Genomic DNA, 23,756 nt, shown 5'->3' on the forward strand with positions numbered 1-23,756 from the left:
TTTTTCACATTGATGGTAGCTGTTCTGATTAGACACATACCAAAATGCCTAACTGCAAAAAAAAATCCTGCTTCCATTCTTTGTGGTAATGATTAGCTTTTGGTCTCTTCATTTCTTTTATTTTAGCTGATACACCACAACTATCAAGTAGGCAGTCAAATGTATCAAACTGTCATCCAGACTGTTTTGCTCCATATGTACTGCAGCGAGAATTACTTTCATAGCACAGAGCTCTGTCAGCCAGCAACCAGGCAACAGAGACTTTTACAGTGTACTCAAAAATGATTAAACAGACACAGTAGAGGACAGTAAAATATGAAACATTATATTTACAGAATGGATTGAAGAGATGAAAAGGATTTTGGCAATGCCTATTTATTAATAATTTTTCATAAAAAATTTTCTGATTGACTAGCAAGTACTCCCATAATTGTGATTGGGCACCCTTGTTGTAATGGACAATTAGATCAGCCATCCCTCAAGGTAAGAGACAGAGACATAACTGTGTATAGATATGCCTGCAGAGGCTCTAGTCTTTGTTATTTTTTTGTATTGTTGTGTGACTAATTCTTAGGACTCCTAGGGTGTTCTGGGTATGGGGTCTGTACTACAACATCCCATAGAGGCCTCTTCAAGAACTGCCAACAAATCTATTCTAATTACAGTAAGTAGACTGTTGTTGTCTGTTACTAAGTAACTTACCATTTAATGTAGATTGTTTGTCTCATCAACAAAATTTAATTTGTTTTTCCACAATTCATACCTTTCATAGAGTATATGCTAAATCTTATTGATCTTGTAATATCTAAAAGGAATACTAAGTATATTTTGCAATTCTTCTTTCATTGAGTTTAATCAAAACCTCAAGGTAAAAGGGATAAAAATAAATACTTATTGCAGATATTATATTTAACAACAGAATAAAAATGGAACAGATAAGTTCAGCAACCTTAAAAATGAAAGAACTGAAAATCTTATGCAACCTCTTGCTTTTTCTTCTTTTCCCTCCAAGCAGCACTATGTTAGTACACTGCACAGAGCTTTCATCATGCATTGTAGAGAATGAGGGGGAAAGTAATGTGAAATGCCCTGAAGAAAGTACTTAACTGTCATGAATATGTGAATTATAGAGTCGCTCTGTGGTACATATGAAAGTGTACATTTTGAGTTTCTTCTTAAGAAATATGTCATGAAGTAACATGATTTAAAATTACTATAGGTCTCAGCACCCTGAAACCCTGAATTGGATTAAGTGTGTTTGAGATTGTTATGATATGTTATGCCATATTTTACAATTTATTCAGTTTGTGTAGGTCTGATTCCATGGGCCTTTGACCTATTTACTGAAATTATCTGCGCCAATGTTAAAATGTTGGAAGTGAATTAGACCTTTCTTTCTAGGCATAGGTTCTAAAGTGCTTAGACCCTTAATGGAACAGATATAAGTTAAAGCTGGATGCAAAACTTCATAGAAATAATATGATCTTCAATTTAAGCATCTTTTAAAAGAAAGTAATTTACTTTATCTCAGTTCAAAATAGATTGAATAAATTCTCTATTCAATCTTGATTTCTCTTTCTTGTTACTTTTTCTGTCAGATGTCTTCAGTATTCTTTATAATACTGAAGCCATCTTCTTGTTGTGCTCCATTTATCACATACACAGTCTCTTTAGTCAGGCATGGTCTCTGCTGCCCTCAAGCTTGAAATATTCCTCTGTAGAAGCCAAACATTTACTATTCTCTTCTAAATAATTTTCATGTAACTTAAATATTTCTCTTCCTACCTAAAACTCTTATATTTATTTCTAAATGTATGGCTTTTTTATTCAGAATCTAATATCAATTTCAATTAAGTTTTCCTAAGTATGATTTTGGCATTTCTACAGAGCTGAAATGAGACCTCAGGGTAGATGATGAAGTTCCCTCTAGAAAGCTTCTGGTTAAACACCACTATTCCTGCCACCCATAATCACAGGACCCTAATGAAAATCCTTGGATAGTTATGGTTGACTTGCTGTAAATTGTTGCTTGGATGAGAGTTTTTCTGTCCTGCCTCCTGTAGTCTGATGGTGATGAGTTCAGTTCCCTAAGCCCTACCTTTATGCATTCAAACGTGATCCACATCTATTCAGTAACTATATATTGCCACTTGACCTGCCAACACATATGTATGAAGATAACAGCTAAAGAGGATAATGACAGAAAAGCAGATGGCAGCACAGAGTGATCTATTACCTTTTTATTGCTAAACACTTGCAATACTAAATTGCTTCTTTGTGATCTAAAGCTCATTTAAAGAAGACTGTCTCTGTCTTATAACAGTGGAGAGGTTGCTGCATACGGTAAAGCTCCAGTTTCGTTCAACTTAATCTCTGACAGAGGATGCTAATTGCTAACCAACTTTAGGCAGCATCCTCTCTGATGGTGAGAGTTTAACAGTATACAGTACAGTAAGTATCATTTCCACAAACAGCAGTGTATATTAGAAAATATGACCTCCATTAGTCCTTCAGTATTTTGTAGATAAAGCTTTGTGAAGTTATTGCTCAATTCCACAACATTTTAAATGACATTAATTAGGCTATTTGATGATATTTTTCATATGCATAGTTCAAATTTGCAAGCTTGTTTCAGGTGGCAGAGATATAAAAACATCTGCCAGTTTTATTTTTGGCTACCTTTACTTCCATGTATTATTTCATTGACTATCATTTATAGAGTGTAGATAAAATTACAGTTTGGGCAGTTTGTTTTTATGGAGATGTGAAAATCTTCAGCTCATTATATACTTTAGAAGCTCTTTAATGCTGAATATCCCCATCTACTATCACCTTCATTTGGTAGCTGCAGGAAACCTTGGATGGCCCCTAAATAAACCTTCTACTAGTTTAGGAATAGGACATCTAGATAATAGCAATCAAACAACAATAAAATTCTTACATAAGAATAAATTCTAGCACACTCACTTTGTTCTAGCAATCCCTACATTGCCTTCTTCTACTAAAACTTTCTGTTCCAAAAGAGCCAAGTGAAATTATGGATCAAAAGGCAAAAAGATTTTATTTGAGATCATAAAGGAATCTATTATACATCTTTCCTAACATTCTGCATCCATCTGGAATCAGTATTTGCACTGCTTATGAGAAGAATATCTACTAAAGCATGAGATATGGGATTTTTCTGTTTGTGGTTGTTGTCTTCTAAGCTGGAATAAAGAAAGGGCTAGTTTAGCATAGCAACTTTACTATGCAGTAATCATTGTATATGCCTGTTTGCAGAATTAAACTGATTGCTATGATTTTCGACTGAGAGGAATGAACAAGTCAAAATGAAATGTTGGGTTATCACCAGGGTCACCCAGTTTACTGAAATAGTAAGCTTAACCAAAATAACAGGTGCACAATGTTGCAAATTTTAACAAAAGGAGGCTTCAGCCGTTATCTGCAGTGATACATCTCTTCAGAATGGTCAGGCTTCAGGAAGGAGCTTGCACCCAAATTAGATGCCTCCTTCCTAGAGCACTCTGCTCTTATAGTTTGTAGACTGGGTCATTTGCCCTCATTGGGCATCTTCTCAGAGCTGTAGTTAGAGAAAGAGACAAAACAGTCAGCAATCACACCCCCTCATGCCTGGAAAATAACCCACAGACACAAATGCATGACACTATAAATTAATGCTATATGATAACCAAACTTTCGTCCATTAGTTTCTGCAGAAGATTATCCTATGATGACATACAATTAAAAATAATAATTAATTCTTTATTTGAAAAATCGTAGCATTTATCAGGTGCCTGTTGTTTTTGAAGGAAGTGAAAAGTCAAGCAAAATGACACCTTTTATTGGCTAACTAAAAAGATTACAATATGCAAGCTTTCGAGGCAACTCAAGCCCCTTCAGGCAAGTCTCCTCTATGTTTTCAAAGGGATGTAATATTGATGAACATAAATTCTAGAAATACCGTTGACAAATAAATGTATCTTTAGTGTATTTCAGGTGACACTGAAATTAATGATTACTTTTTCTTTCTAATTATAATTGTGACTCAATAAAATATAACTATACAGTATGTTGCTTTCAAAATATCAAGATCAACAGTTGGCAATCCTAAATCGCCCCTAGTGTGTGTGTGTGTTCACTGGTGCCCGGCCAGGATAACTGGGATAGGCTCTAGCAGACCCCTGTGACCCTCTTCAGGACTAAGTGCCAGGCCTGTAAAATTTCACAATCCCTAGTAGCCCTTTGAGCAAGCACTCTTCAGATTTTGGCAGCCCAAAAAGAATTTAACTAGCTCAAATAAAAACAACAATTTCTTAATGTGGAAAGTTAGATACAGTCAAAAAATCAATCAAACACATTTATTTTCCAAATAATAATGCTCAAAGTGTTCAGCAATTGCAGATTAAGGGCCTTGCTCAAGGGCCCAAAAGAGCAGAATCCCTATTGGCATTTACAGGATTCGAATTTGCAACCTTCCGATTGCCAGCGCAGATCCCTAGCCTCAGAGCCACCACTCTAAACACAAATAGCAACAATCATACATAACTCATTCAACAATCAAGGAACAATCATCAACATGAATCAACATAAATATGTGTTTGGTTCTATCTTGTATGAACAATATAATGAGTTTAAACATGAACCAGTCTGTGTCAACGGAAATTATAGATGAGAAAGTGCCACTTGACATTGAGGGCACAGCTTCATCAGCTTCCTCCCTTGGCTTTGGTGTATTAGTCTCTATTTCTCTGCTGTTTGATCTTGCTAGGGTGTTATGTTCCAGGTGTCTTGAACATTTCCACAATACATCCAGGAACTAACTGCGATGTTGTCAGGGCAAAAAGTTTCAAAAAATTTCCCATTTATAGAGAGATGCATTAGGTCATTCAGCGTTTCACACTTTAGAGCCATATGGTATGACATTTTCACTCAGTTCATGCAAGAAAGTCCTCTGTTACAGATGGCTGTGGACTGGACCAAGCATCCACATTAAGTTTACCAGTAACAAGATATGACAGAGGTCTTCTCGATTCTCAGTGAGAACATTTCTGTGCAAGCAATCTAGCTTGATACCCTGGTGCTCTGAAAGCCACATTTTTAGATCTGTCCATTCTTCTCTTCCTCATTTAGCAAACTGACAAAATGTGTAACAAGATAATTCACCTCTTCGTCCTCATAATTTGTCCGTTTTTTGCATGAGGCTCAGAAGAGTGGAAGGGTCAAAAACTCTGAAACAAGAGAGAGGCTTTTCAGATAGTTATTTGAATCTGCTGTCAATATACTTAACTGTGTTGTCAATAATCTTCTGAAACTCTGAACCAAGGGTGTCTTTTTCTATGCTCTCACTTCTTCTAGCAGGTTGTTGGCTTTTTGTCAGCTTAGTTTCACAGTAGCACATGCTACCATCACCTTTCACTCTGAAATTTGTTTCCAAGGCTTTTTTGGTGTTCTACTGGTTTTGTTCTTAGGCTGAGTAAGCATGATGTGGCGCTCTCCACTAACTGATATGTTCACATGATGTTAAAGTTGTCATACTGAAATTTAGTATTGCACTTGGATAAGATGGTACTGTAGTCCAACATGACATGTAGGAAATTAACAATTTTCTTGGTCTTCATCACTTGCACCACCCTTTTGCTTTGACTGCATCCTCTGACTTATTATCTCATCCTCCTGCCATATTCTCCATATGCACAACGATGGGACTGTAATTTTATTCTATAGCCACCATGTGCTTTTCAGCCCACGGAAATGAGTAACCTATTTATTGAGCAGTTCACTTAGTACTCTTGCTTCTTTGGGGAAAAGTAATACAACTTAAAGATGGTCTTTCCATGTATCCTCAAAGCTGACCAGATACTCACAGCCTTTCACACTATCCTGCATTGCTACTTCTAATTTGTGTGCCTTTTAGTGGATCATAATGATGTGGGGTATCCGCTGTTTCAGTCTCCCTGCTACTTTTGTTTTTTCACTCATCATCAATGCAGCTCCATTAAAATTTGCACACACTACTTTCTCCTTTCATGTCTCTTCACTGACACCCATAGCATCCATTACCTCATCCATAGCTTCTAAAACACCTGCAACATTTGTGTTCTTCACTGGCTAACATTTGATCATGTAACTGGATGTGTCCAAATTGTCATTCACATACGTGACATAAGCCAACACCTATCCAATGATTCTAGTGACTATGCTGCCATCTGCAAGAATTGATAAGAATTTGCTTTGTTGTATTTCCTTTTCAATTTGGTTTCTTGACATGTTTGCTATTGTTCCAATAAATTCTCTGATGCATGATCACTGCGATAAGCAGAAACAAGATCTAGTCCATTTGCTGCTTAAAGTTTGCAAAGGCTGTTAAATTTTGCTAATGGTAGTTAACTTTTGGCAATTTAGTATGCTGTTATAAAAAGTTGCGTCAAGCCTTCATGTTGTGATTTGTTCATTTTTACTATGTTCTTTGCTATTGGCTTTTGTTAAAGGAAAGAAGCTGCAGACGAGCCACCCATACACTTCTTGCAATGCAGAAATTTGTTATGCTTTCTGATATTGCCTTTCATAATGGTATACTGTATATATAAACATTGGTGTTATGAGTAGATAATTTTTTTCAATAGTTTGTTCCTGTGAAAGAAAGTTTACACGATCAAAAATAAAAACCATGACTTTCTTGAAATTAAAAACCATGGCTTTCTTGATATTTTAGTTTATACTGTAATTTAAAAAACGGAATAAGAATCTTGAAATCTAACAACATCACATTAAAGTTTAATAAATGAAATGAAATTAATGATACCAAACATATATATGTCGGTTTTAAAATAAGCCTGATTTAAAGTGTGACAAAAACATGACATAAAAACGTGACATAAAATCGTTGCACTTTTAGGCTTTGGATTTTATATATACAGAGCAGAAACTGGAGAACCTGGAAAAAAGTCAAATCCAATTTGATGCATGAGGATTGCCTTGCAGGTAATGACTGGATTAGCAATAAAACAACCTTTGACATGTAAGGTATCAGCCTTAAACACTGACCTACCTTGCTGCCAGTTTCTTAGTTGTGATAGTTATAATTTCTCAGCTGTCTTCCTTGTAATAAGTAGAGTATATGTGAAACTGAAAATCCTTCTCTCACACTTGTTCTCTCACTTTACTTAAAGCACTGTTGTCTCTAATCATAACTTAATAAGTATCTTTTCATCATTTACTTATTTGAGTAGATTCCCCCACATTACAGGGTAAAAAGCTTCACAAATGCATAAAGCAGACTTTTGTTTTCAACAAAATCTTCATTATGACTCTTGGGTCTCTCATTCCAAAAATGACATAGTTTGGAGTACTGTTTAACCTTTAAATCAGCATCCTCTAATGTTCTTGTAATTAATATATTTTTTCTATTAACTATTTGCACTTATACTTTCTACTTGGAATTTACATTAAAATGTACATTTTTTGTGAATTTGATATTTGTTTTTACAAACCGTTTGGGCATGAGGACAGCACATGTAGATTCTTACTTTACTATTACTAGAAAATTTGATGGTCAGCTCTGCTGCCTTGGGATGATATCCTCTTCATATGGGTTTTTCTCTGGGATCTCTTATTTTTATGCATAATAGATTTCAGTTTTATATATTTACAGGGTCATTATTGTCACATGTACATTTGCATGTGCTAATCAACAGGCAGCATGTTGCCACTCTCCAATTTAAAAGACTTACCTTGAAACGTATGTCTTTCTTACCACAAAACCTCCATCTTCCTTATGTAAAAAAATATCAGAGGAGAGTTTACAGCACTGTTTACCAGTAGGAGACATACTGATTTCATTTAACTTAAGGTATTTGTTTCAAGAATACCAAAGTAATAATTGACAATTGTAAACTATTTTGCAGTAAAAATGTGTGGGTATGGGTTTGTGTGAATTTGCCCTACAAAGGTCTGGCAGCACATCAAGTCCAAGCCCCCATTAAAGAATTAATGGAAGGATACAAAACTTAGATGGTATCTATTGGACTTTAGGCATATCTCTGTGACCTTACTGGTGCCAGTGACTTCTGATCATACTCCATGGTGCCTGAAAGTGCAGTATAGTGTAGAGTCTGGACATCAAACTACAAGGTGAAGCTGCTAGCTTAAACAACACCATCAACTTAATTTATGGTCCTGAGCGAGTCTTCCTTTGTTCCAATTGTAAAAATTATATTTGTAGGTGTAAGTTGTAATGTTTTTTAATGTTGAACATTAATATTAACCAAATATAATGATAATAATAAAAATAATAAATTAAGGTTTCTTCCAAATACATAATTTTATGGAGAAAGAGATTACAGGCTTCCTATAGCTGCAATTAGTTTTAAAAGTTGATTTACTGTGGAATAAAATAAGTTTCTTCCATAATAAAATATGATGCTGATTATTGAGACACAAGCTCTTTCTGTTTTACTGAGATATGGCTGTCTAATTAAAAATTACTGTATATTACTTTATGCCTCTAACAAAATTATAATGGTAAAGTTGTATCTGTGTCTGGTGACACATTGAGGATATCTGTAAGAGTCTTCTAGCTACATAGTTTATAGCCTAGATAAAATATATTTTATATATATATGTTCAGGTTTTCCGGCTGACAGTGTAGACATCTTCACCTGCCAAAAGTGTTTCGTTAATTTAGAGTTGGTCGGGAAAATATGCAAATTGGAGGACCTCGTTAGGAACCTGATAGCAATTAGGCAAACCACAAATTTGATCGACTCGGTTTGTTTAGACAATTCGCCTACTGTACTTCTGATTCAGTTTCAGTCTCTCCAGGTCCCACTGTAGCCAGTGTGCGGCCGAAGTCAGCAGCACCAATTCAGCCACAGGGCGAGTGGGTAACAGTAAGACGGAGGTCTAAGTAGCCAAAATGTAGTCCCTCAGCACCCAGGTCACCAATTCAGACCCAGAACAGATTCTCAGCACTCCACAGCGCACTTGTAGAAACTGAGAATAAGAAAGTGCTCATAATTGGCGATTCCATAGTGTGGAATGTTAGAATTCCAAACTATGTTAAACCAGCAGTTAATGTTAAATGCCTCGCAGGGGCAAAGATTTCTGACATAGAGGCTGCATTGGACCGTGTTGCCGACGATGAAGTATCTACCTTATTGCTGCATGTCAGCACTAATGATATTTATTTAAAGCAATCTGAGGTATTAAACAGGAACGTCATCTCTCTATTCACCAAAGCTAAAAGAAAATGTCGGAATTTAATTGTATCTGGCCCCTTACCAAGATTATATAGAGGGGATGGGATTTATAGCAGATTGCATTCCCTTCACTGCTGGGTAGAAACCTGGTGTACAAATAAAAGCATAGTGTTTGTGAACAATTGAGATGATTTTTGGGAAAGGCCTTGATTTTTCAAAAGAATGGTCTTCATCCTAACTGGAGGGGATCTTATGTATTATCCCAAAATATGGCAGCAAAACTGCCTGGTTGACTGATTAAGCCACAGTCATGTGATCTTAAATCACAGGCTGTTGTTTCTCACCTGTTACTATCCTGAAGCTGTTACCCATAATCTCTGTTGTGGGGCATCCAGTAAATTTAGTCTTGATGCAAACCTTAAAATTACTTGATAACCAAAAAATAAGGTGTATAATTAGACCAAGGGATAAAACCAGACCCTCCACCAGGGGCATTTGTAATAGAAATTTACTTCAAATTAAAACAAAAAATATATCACCAGTTCAGAAAGAAGCATGTAGTTTTGTCAGCTGTGTCTTCTCACTGAAACCTGGCTTAGTAAATGTGACACTGTTCCCCTAGCTGAGATGCCACCAGATAGATACTCGTTCCTTCATAAGTCTAGAGATTCTGGTCGAGGAGGAGGCCTTGGAATAATACATTGTAACTAAATGCAAAATACATCTAAAAATGTAGGCGACTTTACATCCTTTGAGGCATTCATTTTAAATATTAAAACAGATTCCAACACAATTATAGTGCTAGTCTACAGACCACCAGGGCCATATTCATTGTTCATGACTGAATTTAGCAACCTTTTATCTGATTTGGCTATAAATTATGATCACGTAGTACTGATGGGGGATTTTAATGTACACATTGATGTGGAAACTGACACTTTTAGCAAATGTTTTACTTATTTGTTAAATTCAGTAGGATTTTTTCAGATTGTCAAAGGTCCAACTCATAATCATAACAACACATTAGATTTAACTATAACTTACAAAGTTGAAATTCACAATTTAAACATTGCTCCATTAAATTAAGTTATTTCCGATCACTACTTAATTACATTTGATTTAGTCCTGCCATTGCCAATGCACTCACAGATTAAAACAAAGACAGTGCATCTAGATTGTAAATCTGCTTCAAAAAAGTTGAAAATTGGAAAACCATTTAGATCAGTTAACAACAAATGTAAACGTGGAAAACAATTTAGATCAGCTAACATCACATTATAATGTGACCTTGAGAGATGCTCTGGACACAGTGGCTCCCCTTAAAACAAAAGTGATCAAAGCACATAGAAACTCTCCCTGGTTTAATGAAAACACTCAAACTCTTAAATCAGAGTGATGAAAACTGGAGCGCAGATGACTTTCAAATTGCATGGACAGAGAGTGTTAAAAAATATAAAAAGTTCTCTTTAAAGCTTGCTCAGAATACTATTCTACAATAATAGATAGCAATAAAAATCCTCAGGTACTGTTTAGTACAGTTGCTAAATTAACAAATGGGAATTCAGATCTACAGTGCAAAATACCAACAGATATTAGCAGTACAGACTTTATGAACTTCTTCAATGAGAAAATTAAAAATATAAGATCCCAGATCTCAGCATCACAGTACAAACCAAATACTAGCTTAGCAGACCCTGCCTCACATTGCATTCAGCACTTTAGTAATTTTAATCCTGTAACTGAGCAGGAAGTCTTAACTTTAATTTCTAAAATGAAGCCCACTACTTGTTCCCTAGATCCAGTGCCAAAAAAACTAGTACTTGCAGCGCCTATTCTAAACATTATCAATAGTTCATTATTGCATGGCACAGTACCTGATGCACTAAAAGTGTCAGTCATTAAACCATTACTTAAAAAGTCAGACCTAGACCCACACATACTAAATAATTATAGGCCTATTTCAAATTTACCTTTTCTCTAAAATACTAGAAAAGTAGTCGCCAGTCAGCTTCAGTCACACCTTACGCATTACAATTTATTTGAGAAATTCCAGTCTGGTTTCTGCACTGGTCATAGTACAGAAACGGCACTAACACGGGTTGTAAATGACATTCTGATATCCTCTGATGAAGGAAACTCCACTGTAATTATGTTGTTAGACTTAAGTGCAGCATTTGACACCATTGACCATTCTATTTTACTGCACAGGCTAGAAAATGATGTTGGGCTTACAGGCTGTGCTTGCTTGGTTTAGTTCTTATTTATCAAATCGATTCCAATATGTACAGAAATGTGCTGACAGTACTCCATCATTATACACAGAAGTTCAATATGGTGTCCGCAGGGCTCAGTACTGGGACCTTTACTGTTTTCACTTTACATGCTTCCACTGGGATCTATCATTAGGAAACATAATGTTAATTTTCACTTGTATGCAGATGACACCCAGTTATACCTTTCATTTAAATCAAATGAAGTTTCTCCGATGTTGTCTTTAATTAGTTGTGTTAGTGAATTAAAGGATGGATGGATGAGAACTACTTGTCTTTAAATACAGATAAAACAGAGATGTTAATTGTTGGAGGGAATGACGCTGTCATCATTTAACTCAGTTGGAATCCCAATTAATTTTACTGAATCAGCCCGCAATCTAGGAGTTATCTTTGACTCTAGCATGTCATTTAAAGAGCATATTACAAAGTTGTCCAAAACATGTTTCTTCCATCTTAAAAATGTTAGGAAATTAAGGCGCTTTCTAAATAAACAGGATTCTGAGAAATTAATTCATGCATTTATTTCTAGTAGGATTGACTACTGCAATGCGGTGTTCACTGGATGTTCAAACTGTTCTTTATACAGCCTCCAGTTAATCCAAAATGCTGCTGCAAGAATTATTACAAGAACAAGAAAATATGAACACATAACTCCAGTTCTTAAATCCTTACACTGGCTCCCAGTTAAGTTTAGGGCAGATTTCAAAATCCTCCTTTTAACATATAAAGCATTAAATGGCCAAGGTCCGGCTTACTTGTCTGAACTTATCATGACTTACAAACCAGAGCACATTAAGATCTCAAGATGCCGGTCTGCTTATGATTCCAAGGATTAATAAAATAACAGTGGGAGGTCGAGCTTTTAGTTACAGGGCCCCTAAACTGTGGAATGGTCTGCCTGCTACTATAAGAGATGCCCTTCGGTCTCAGCTTTAAATCCCAGCTGAAGACTCACTACTTCAGTTTAGCATATCCTGACTAGAGCTGCTCATTAACTGTACTGACTGCATCTTTGTTGTTAATCTTTAGCACTAAAACATAAGTACCATGATACTTATAATTTATTACTAACCCTCACCTATTCTGTTTCTCTTCTCGGTACTCAAATGTGGCACTTGGTGCCACGCCCACCTGCCAAGTTGTTTGCCTGCCTATGGTAAAGTCATCCCTGATGGAGGATCACAGGAATCATGGGAAAGAGGGTCCTTTCATCGATTGGCTGGCAGCATGTTTCAGCTGGGAATGGCCAAATAGGGGAGGCAGCTTGATGTTTGAGGTCTCTAGGAATTTAAACAAATCCAAATCATATTATGTGATATCATCTACTGTTAAATTCTGCTCAGTACCTTTAAAATTTTTATTTTTATAGTTTATTGAGGATTTGTTCTGTTCTGTGTATTGTATTGTATTAACCCCCTTCATTTTGACACCCACTGCACGCCCAGCCTACCTGGAAAGGGGTCTCTTTGAACTGCCTTTCCAAGGTTTCTTCCATTTTTCCCTACAATAGTTTTTTGGGAGTTTTTCCTTGTCTTCTTAGAGAGTCAAGGCTGGGAGAATGTCAAGAGGCAGGGCCTGTTAAAGCCCATTGTGGCACTTCTTGTGTTATTTTGGGCTATACAAAAATAAATTGTATTGTATTGTAATGTGTATGTTGAATACATCTCTAAATCCCCCAAACCACTTATCATTCTGATACATTTGCGTTCCTACTATAGGCAAAAAATGAAAACTGAAACAGTAAATTTCCAAAGTAATTGTAATAATAGTTTATTGGGGTTTGCTTAAATGTCTCCTACAGCTCAGAACTGGACTCCTGGATGAATAATCCCAGGGGTTGCAGAGGTTATCCTGGCTCTGTAAGATATCTTTGTAACTAGTTTATTGTACTTGGGGTGGCAAGACCTTAACTGGCAAAAAGGAAAAAAGGCCAAACGCATTGAGAGAGGGGTTGTTGAGAAAAATCAGTTCTTGGTGCGGTACTTTTAAGGGAGAATATGCGTAAGGTACCATATTAATTAGAGAGTATGCAAATCTTGTTTCTATAGGACCAGAGGGGCAGTGAGCGATTTCAATTCCTTTGTTTGCTGTTTATTGTGTTTATTCTTTCCTTTTATGCAGTATTTTTGCCTTTTTTACATAATGTTCGCAGCTGTCATAGTTGGTTCTAGTGAAACAATAAACCAGCAATGGGTCAAAGAGCAAAAGGGAAAATTCGGTTGATGAATGAAGTTGCAAAAGCTTAAAAATATTAAAAAGTGGAATAGACATGCAACACAAGGAATGCAAAGGAAGACTGGCTAGGGCATTAACAGATCTGACAAAATTTTACCACTGTAAGTCATGGCTAGAAGCTTTTAACAAATTTTATTCCAGGTTTAGTACCTGTAACCCACAAGAGCTTAGATCTCCTTTCTCTATCATTACAGGTAAAAAGAGAAAAGAAGAGTCTATTCTGTATCAGATCTACTTAAAAAGTGTTGCACCGCTGCACCAGTGGTTTTGTACCATCAATTATCTGTCAAAGGTGGGAGATACTGGGACAACAAAAGATCCTGTTTTGTTCTTTTGCATAATGTTTACAATGTATAATGTTTGTTATGGCTTTATTTGTGCAGAGGTTGATCTAGCTTTTTGCAATATCTAACCTTCCCTATGAAGCTGATATATTGAAACATTCTATCCTAATAAAACATACTGTTACTCTCAGTCTTTCTTCAGTGCCATCTGTTTTATAGTCTTATCAGACCTTTTGTCAATGGAAGATAGGAAGAAATATCAAAAAAGCCATGTAACTGTTACCTGTAATATCACCCATACTGTTCAACCCTGGGGACCCCTAATGGCAGGCTTAATAGTTGACTGAGGCTGTCTTTACTTTCCCTCTTTTAGTTCAACCAATAGTGGGCTTCACAAAAACATCCTCTCATGGTCTTAAGGGACCATAGTTAGACAAAGAATGACAATCAAGCTTTAGGTTCACTAATAATAATGAAACTTTAATCTTTTACTTAAAAAGTATATCTATATGCATTAAAACAATTAAGAACAAATATATGGTCAAAGACTCATACAACCTGGGTGTGATGTCTTCATTTAGTCCAAGTAGTAGTAACAAGATGCTGATAACCTTTCCATTCCTAGATGGCTTCTTTTCTTGCAGATTATTTGATCTCAAAACACATAGAGAGGAAAAGAGAAATTAGCAAGTTTTTAAAAGCAGCTGTGTCTTTTTTCAAAACACCACCAGCTTCACCCTTATTGCCCAAAATGTAAATTTCCTAGGGCCTCATGTATAAACGGTGCATATGCACAAAAATGTTGCATACTCTCGTTTCCATGCTCAGATCACGATGTATAAGATGCACCTGACCATAAGATGCACCCAGTTTTTAGAGCATGAAAACAAGAAAAAATATTCTGAACCAAATAGTACCGGTATACTAAAATATTTATTAAAATATAGCAAAATACGGTAATATTTAACAGCGTAAACTCAACAATGGTGTTAAGAACCATCATCACTTCCATTAACAAATGAGGAAAGATTTAGAGGCTCAAGCACTTTTCTAGTTTTCTGGAAACCCCAAAAACTCATCATCGCTAGTGTCAGAATTTATGAAGCTCAGTTGCTCACAATCATTTATATCACTTTCTCCGCTATCTTCATATATGATATTATCTTCAGTTCCATCTAAGACATTGCTAATGCAACATTTTTTGAATGACCGTGCAACGATTTCCTCCTTCACTGACTGCCATGATGTTTTAACCTATTCACAAACTTGAGTGATAGTGGGCCTCTTCATTCGTCCAGTAGGAGCCAGATCATGATTTTAGCCATCCATTTGTTCCACTCTTCTCTCATAAGGACTTTAAATGGTTTGTTGATTAAAACGTTGAGAGGTTGTATCTGGCTGGTAAGACCCCGAGGAATTACAGCTAGATGAGTCTTTACCTCTTTAAATCTGCTTTTTGTTGTTTCGCTAATATGTTCTCTGAACTGGTCAAGCACTAATAAATTAGATTTTTTCAGAAGCCCTCCAGGATGTTTGGACCACACTTTTTCAATCCATACTTTCATTCCATTTTCGTCCATCCATTCTTTTTCATGAACATGTACAACAACTCCTTGTGGAGTAACATCTTTTGGAAAGGTTTTCATTTTGAAAATTAGCATCAGTGGCAATTTGGTGCCGTCAGAACAGCAGGACAACACAGCAGTTTAATGTGTTTTCTCATGTCCTGAGGTTTTCACGGTTATTGTTTTGGCACCTTTGAGGTCAACCGTCTTATTAGATGACACATCACAGGTTAGCGGGACTTCCATCCATATTCTCAATCTGGTCCATTGGAAAATCATTTTTTTACAAATTTATGAAAAGACAGAATCTTCAATTCATATTCTTGTGGCATTTTTTGTGCAATTCTAGTTTTGGTGCGCATAATAAGGCTGCTTCTCCTCATAAATCTGTAGCACCATGATGGTGAGCCAGTAAAATCCTTAATGCCTTTCTCTACAGCAATGCGTTCATCTTCATAGATGATCATTTTTGTAGAAACTGAGAAGCCCATATTCCAGTGACGTGTGATCCATTCTTTCATGTCCATTTCTAACTGTGGCCATTTTGCAGCATTTCCACGCAAAGTGTGTTTACTGGTAGTTTTATCAAGTTTTTGCAGCTGATCCTCCTGTTTCCTCCACTCTCTTATCATTTTTTCAGTTGGAGGTGGCCCAATATGTCTCTCCGCTGCTCTGTTTCCATGTTCTTTTGCATAATTTACTACCTCCAGTTTAAACAGAATTTTATATGCTAAACTTTTCGTTTTTGACATTTTGTATTAATTTGTTTTAATTATTGTTTATTAGTGTAATGCATCTGATTGTAATTAGCCTGTAACAATATAATGGACCAGGGAATAGCCATAGTATTCCAAATACCATAACTGCTTTAGCGTTGTTACTGTCATTGCACTTTCTTCTTCTTTCAGCTGCTCCCATTAGGGGTTGCCACAGCGGATATTCTTTTACCATATTACTCTCACTGCACCACTCGGAGTATTTATATAACTATATCTGACTAGGGAATCACAGCAGCAGCTGAAAGAGAATTATCTGTATACAGCATCAAGCATACACTGCCTCAGCCATGGCAAAACGTTTCAAAGCCTTTCCTGTACGGACCTCGCGGTTCAGAAACAGTTTCATACCAAGAACTATAATCGCACTCAATCAATTGCTCCTTGTAGAACCATTTGTACTTACAGTGGGTACGGAAAGTATTCAGACCCCCTTCAATTTTTCACTCTTTGTTATATTGCAGCCATTTGCTAAAATCATTTAAATTAATTTGTTTCCTCATTAATGTACACACAGCACCCCATATTGACAGACAAAAAAAGAATTTTTGAAATTGTTGCAGATTTATTAAAAAAGAAAAACTGAAATATCGCATGGTCCTAAGTATTCAGACCCTTTGCTGTGACACTCATATATTTAACTCAGGTGCTTTCCATTTCTTCTGATCATCTTTGAGATCACCTTCATTTGAGTCCAGCTGTGTTTGATTATACTGATTGGACTTGATTAGGAAAGCCACACACCTGTCTATATAAGACCTTACAGCTCACAATGCATGACAGAGCATATGAGAATCATGAGGTCAAAGGAACTGCCTGAAGAGCTCAGAGACAGAATTGTGGAAAGGCACAGATTTGGCCAAGGTTACAAAAAATTCCCAAGAGCACAGTGGCCTCCATAATCCTTAAATGGAAGACGTTTGGGACGACCAGAACCCTTCCTAGAGCTGGCCGTCCGGCCAAGCTGAGCTACCGGGGGAGAAGAGTCTTGGTGAGAGAGGTAAAGAAGAACCCAAAGATCACTTTGGCTGAGCTCCAGAGATGCAGTCAGGAGATGGGAGAAAGTTGTAGAAAGTCAACCATCACTGCAGCCAGTCAGGGCTTTATGGCAGAATGGCCTGTCGGAAGCCTCTCCTCAGTGCAAGATACATGACAGCCCGCATGGAGTTTGCTAAAAGACACCTGAAGGACTCTGAGATGGTGAGAAATATGATTCTCTGGTCTGATGAGACCAAGATAGAACTTTTGTGTGGAGACAACCAGGCACTGCTCATCACTTGTCCAATACAGTCCCCACAGTGAAGCATGGCGGTGGCAGCATCATGCTGTGAGGGTGTTTTTCAGCTGCAGGGACAGGACGACTGGTTGCAATCGAGGGAAAGATGAATGCGGCCAAGTACAGGGATATCCTGGACAAAAACCTTCTCCAGAGTGCTAAGGACCTCAGACTGGGCCGAAGGTTTACCTTTCAACAAGACACGTGTTACCAGCGCTTCATATCCCCGGGCCATTAATAACAATAATATATAAAATGATCTCGGGCCGGATATAATTACACGCCGGGCCGGATGTGGCCTGCGGGCCTTGAGTTTGACACATATGGACTAAATAGAACTTGAAAAGATATATTTTTCAAATGTGATCGCGCAATTCAGATCGAGTTGATGCGCAAACTACAGTACATCAAGCCCGCGTGCTATTGTGGTTTTGCCTGCGTGCCTCAATAAGTTACCCTCCCCTCGCTCTTACTTTTTTACCGTTCATCTAATGAATACACTGAGTATGGCTTTACCAAAACAATCATTGATCGTGAATAAAGTATCCATTATTCATAAAGCTTCAATTGGTGATCTGTCTTTCTGCGTTAACCGCATATTTTTTCATACGCCTCAAACCAAGGGGATGCGAGGCTAAAATGAATCGTGAAGCGCGTGTACATACTCAGTGGATCCCCTCTCGGGAATTGAACCTCGGATTTCAGCGCTAGAGGCAAAGCCTCTACTATTGCGCCACGGCATGTGGTTTGTCTATTTGAGCATAGCAGTGTAATTCGGTTTTTGTTCAGCACTCTTTGGAACTGTTGCTTTTTGTCTGACTCGTCAGTTCACGTGAGCCGCTGAATATGGTTTTATATGTCACTCGCTCGCTTCTAATTATTTCGCTGCCTTTTTAATTATATAATGTATGTTTTCATCAGCGGTTTTTGGAGCTTCTCCTGGTTTTCTACGTACTGCGTGATTACGTGGGAGGCGTGATGATGTCACACGAAACTCCACCCCCCACGGCTTTCGAGCTCAACTTCATTACAGTATATGTAGAAAAATAGCTTCCAGTTATGACCATTACGCGTAGAATTTCGAAATGAAACCTGCCCAACTTTTGTAAGGAAGCTGTAAGGAACGAGCCTGCCAAATTTCAGCCTTCTACCTACACGGGAAGTTGGAGAATTAGTGATGAGTCAGTGAGTCAGTCAGTGAGTCAGTCAGTCAGTCAGTCAGTGAAGGCTTTGCCTTTTATTAGTATAGATTAATTGACAGATAGTAATTTATTGACTTTGACTATATATGTAGGCTGGACACTTCTGTATGCAGTTTAATAACTAGGAAAAAAGAAATAAATAGAATGTCTCTAAAACTGAATATGTGCATTGTTGGAATAAGAGGACCGCTAATGTGCCGTACCCTCTCTCCAAACCTCTAAGTATGTTGGAGCAAGTGATGGAACAAAATCAGGCTTTTAAGTATTTGCCCATGCATACAGACAGTTTTCTACTGTCACTGTTTACACAAAAGCTCTGCAGTGTCTACTTCTGCTGGAGAAACTAAGAGGTTTTACCATAAGAAGTGACATTTTAATAGCAGTCTGCAAGCCCTTAATTGAATCTGTGCTCATTTTTAATGTAATTCCTTTGTATAATTTCCTTTATATTATTAATAAAATGAAGTTACTATGAATAAAATGAAGTTGACTATGATTATAGCTGAAACAGTAAAGGTGTCATCCACTTACAATTGGTTCAAAATGGAAGCTCCCGCAGTTTAAAAAAAAAAAACACACACACACACACCTACATCCATTAGGTCCACTATATGTTGTTTTTAGCAATAATAATATTTAGGAAAAAAGAACTCTACATTACCTACATTATAATCACAATGGATAGCAGCACATAATCAAGATATAAGAAACATGTGTCTGTCTGGTTTTGGCATAGACATAAGTGGCTGTGTGGTTAGTTGAAGTTGTTGCCTCACATCTCTGGAGACTCAATCCCTAAATTCCAGCTGCCATCTGTATTGTTTACATCTCGCACATCTTTGTTGGTTTTCTCAGTTGACTCCGGTTTCCAACTATATTCCAAGTAAATATTTAATGTGGCCCTACAAGTGTAAGTTTGGGTGTGTTAGTGAATGTGTCCTATGATGGAGTGTCATTCTATTCGGATTTACTGATTTCTGTATTGAGTTTGAAGCTTTGGAGATGAGTTCCCACTTGCTGTGATCATTTATTGAACTAAGAAAATAAATGGATTGATTCGGGAAAACCCATGTTATCTGATTTATTTTCAAATATTGCTGTTGTCTACGTTGTAAGCTTATATTCCCTTTTTGTACTTTTTCTGCTTGGTCTTGTCATTTCATCCATGCATCATTTTTATACTTTACCTATTTGTAACTCTTCGTCATTCGTAATTTATTTTTTCTTTTTTTTTGTTTTACAATCCAATCTCTACAAATGGTTTAAACTAATTATACATATAAAACACAAAATAAATGATTGCATATGTATTCACCGCGGTGGGCTGGCGCCCTGCACGGGGTTTGTTTCCTGCCTTGCGCCCTGTGTTGGCTGGGATTGGCTCCAGCAGACCACCGTGACCCTGTAGTTAGGATATAGCAGGCTGGATAATGGTATATCACATCAAAATCATCACTAGGGTAGCCAATTTGTTTTTATAATTCACATAATTAGTTCAAAGGAGATTGCTTATCTGGAATCAAGGGGCTTTAACTGATTGCAGAATAAATCCATCTGTAAGTATCTTTAACATGCAACTTGTGGTAAGTCAGTACCTTGGCAAAAATTACACAATAAAGACAAAAGAACACTCTAAGCAGTTCCATGTACAGTCAGCGAATGAATGCAAAGAAATATCCAAGTCACAAAGTATTCCATAGAGTTCAGTTAAATCAATCAAATCAATAAACTCTGAGTAATCATTTAATAAGATGATGACTAGTTAGGAAGGCTACCCTCTGATAACTCTGAAGGTGGTACAATCCACAGTAGCATAGGTTGTACAGACTGTGCATACAACAAGTTTGGCCCAGGTGCAGTTTTAAGGGAGAGTAGCAAAAAAGTATGCCACTGTTACAAAATATGTACATGACATGTAGGCCTTCTGGCCATTAGAGTGAATGCCATGCTCGAACACTGCACATTATTGTAAAACAACATCCCCAATCGGTGAAACATGCTGGTGACAGAATCACGTGTGTAAATGTTTCTCTGCAGCCCTGGAAGGATTATGAGAATCCAGGGTAGCATGAATGCAGCAACACAGAGAAATCCTGGAGGAAAACCTGATGTGAGCTGCAAGAAATCAACAGTATTAGGAGATTTGTTTCCCCACAAAAAAACAAGGCAATGGATGAAGCCAAAGAGAGATCTGTTTTCACTTTGACATTAACACTAGAATTCCTGAAGCCTATGGAAAAACTCGTAATGCTGGATCACCTTAAATACCTCCTCATCAGCGTATTTTGTTTTGCAAATGCGTTAATTAGCAGTGACATCAGGCAGCCTGTTATTCCATCACCCACCAACGCAGCTTTAGTCGTACACAAAGTTCTCCCAGCTCAAGCCTGTTTATCTGGGTGTGCAGTGCCTGGAATTGCATAGAGTAAATAATATATCGTTATTTGGTACACATGCATTTCATGTGTGTTGAGTGTATACAAAGATCTGTGTAAATGTAGGATGACAGGAAATGCAATGTAAGAAATGTTGAACACATAACTAGAATAGAAACGTTTTTCATGTTCTACTAATAATTGGCAAAATGCTGATGTGAAGTGTATAATGTATGAAGACTGAAGTCCAAATATCAAATAAACACTTTCATAAAAGGCACAGATGTAACAAAACAAGTGCACTTTTTTTTCTAGAATTTAACCCTTTTGGGATAGGGTACAACACACACACACACACACAGACAGACACACACACACAAATACATCTGCTTGGCTGGTGCAGAGGTAAGAACTGCTTCTTCTAAGTCGAGAGGTTGTGGGTTTGATCCCAGGTTTTTAGTATGTTAATAGTTTTGAGTAGTGAGCAGCTATTATTATTATTACTGTTATAGAGTAAAAACATACATTTGATTTATTTGAGTCTGTAGCAGCTGGTGTAAATGTATGGTACTTGTAAAAGTTAGCGTTTTGTTATATTATTCAGTTTTATTCTCTCAGTCACGTTCATGCTCCTCCCAATCTGCCGCTGCTGTTTTCAAATAAATATGTGCTATAACAGAGGTGAACTCAGATGAGGATGAGGGATCTACATCAGAGAAACAGAACAGAAGCCCTCCTCGCAAGAAACATCCACTTACACATAAAAACAACACAGCTGCACCAGGCATAAAGGCAAAAGATGGCAGCGTTTGGCTGCAGCAGGAGGTTGAGCGTCATCATGCCAGTGAATCTGCCACATTCGTGTCCTTCAACGAAACAGCAGGTCCTACAGAGCTCGCCAAGGTATCAAGCAAAGTCGTGTTTGTGATTATGTTTCATGATGGTCTTTATATATTTGTAGGCTTCAGGGATTGTAGTGTTAAAAAGTCTTTTTTTCTTGTTCTTTAGGAAAAAAGCGCTGAATAAAATCCACTGTGACTCAATGTAATATAATTATAAAATGCGAAAAATTTCAAGGAGGTTGTGAATTCTTTTTATAGGAACTTTAAACCATCCAATGTGTTACACTTTTATCACTGTCCATGTTATTTCTCAAAACAGTCTTAAAATTAATTAATTAATTAAAATTAATCTCTCTTTAAATGCTTCAGCACTCTTTACTCTGTCCCCTGACTCAATCTTGGAACAATGCATTATCATTTTCCCAAAGTTCATTTGTTGACATCTTTACTATATTGATCACTACAATTTTACACACATTGATGATTTTGATAAGTGTTTCTGTAACACATAATGAAAACTTCTCAATCCCATCTCAGGGTTGAAGAGGACCAGAGGCCAATAGAGCATCAGACACAAGGTAGGAAGCAGCTCTAGATTGTTGCCAGACCAACAGCATATCCGCTGACATACACTCTCACACACACACGTCCAAACTTTCACAGGCCCAGCTTAGAATCATCAGTTAACCTAACGTATGTGCTGGGATGCAAAAGGAAAACTAGAACACATAGAAAAAAACATCAGGCATCCAGTGATGTTAAGGCAAGGATGCTACATCTGTGAGGTAGGAGGACTAACTTGTCTGCCACTATGCACCACATTTACTGTTGCTTTGAGACTAATGAATACACACATAGTGAAAATGTTCACAACGCCACGTGTGCCATCTTTACTGCACTATGTTCAGTTTTTTTAAATTTTTGAGTGGGTGTCCTTCATTGAAATGATGCAAAGGGCATTATTAAAATAAATTTAACCAATGTTAAAAGTTTTAAGATAATATGGAAAATATCTATCATTTGCTTAGTTATTTTATTATAAAATTAAATAATTCATATGAGTAAATCATTTATAAATATAATAAAATGGCACAATATAAAAAATAACTGCCAAAGGAATAGACCAAGTAAACATTTACCATCATTAATAAGCATAAATAAATTCTGAAAGATCAGGTGCTTTGAGAATGAAAAGATGGATGATCCGTTTGCCAAGCAATCTGCCATATGTTTACAAACCAGCAGGTAATATACTTATTGCATGTAGGGTGCTTGCAGTGCAATTAAGATTCCCAGAAAATTTGGTGTTAAAGAGTTGAAAGTCTGTTTGTGTATTAAAGTTTTCCTAGCCATATGGTCTAAAGGGATGAAGTGTGGCAGCTGCTTTTTAATAGGGTTTTATTGCATTCATTATATTTTTGTTCTTTAGACATAAAGTATTAACTATCAGTGTCAGAGGATAAGAAATCGAGTACTAATATCATTTTCAGTATATTCAAATATTAATAGTTTCAAGACCTTTTATTTCATATGAATATTAAACTGATTTTATTAGTTGTAATTTTTGTTTTAACATCTTGATTTTAAGTGAGCCACAGACAATTGCAGTAATAGTGCAAAATGTAGTAATTGAGTTGTAACTGCACATCCGGTTCAGTGGAGCTGAAAAGATGAAAAACAAAATTTGAACAGACAACCTAAACTGAAAGTTCTGCATGGTAAACATTGGCA

General features: G+C 36.8%; 1 long non-coding RNA gene across 1 annotated transcript in view; it reads left to right on the plus strand.

Annotated features, from left to right (window-relative positions):
• Window positions 1-362: 362 nt before the first annotated feature.
• Window positions 363-23,756, plus strand: part of LOC120524669 — a 47,530-nt gene continuing 24,136 nt past the window's right edge. The window contains exon 1 of the long non-coding RNA XR_005632814.1: window positions 363-483. This is a non-coding gene — a long non-coding RNA (uncharacterized LOC120524669). The remainder of the gene's footprint in view (window positions 484-23,756) is intronic.

Source organism: Polypterus senegalus, chromosome 2 (assembly GCF_016835505.1).
Source record: "Polypterus senegalus isolate Bchr_013 chromosome 2, ASM1683550v1, whole genome shotgun sequence".
In the NCBI taxonomy this organism is placed as follows: domain Eukaryota; kingdom Metazoa; phylum Chordata; class Cladistia; order Polypteriformes; family Polypteridae; genus Polypterus; species Polypterus senegalus.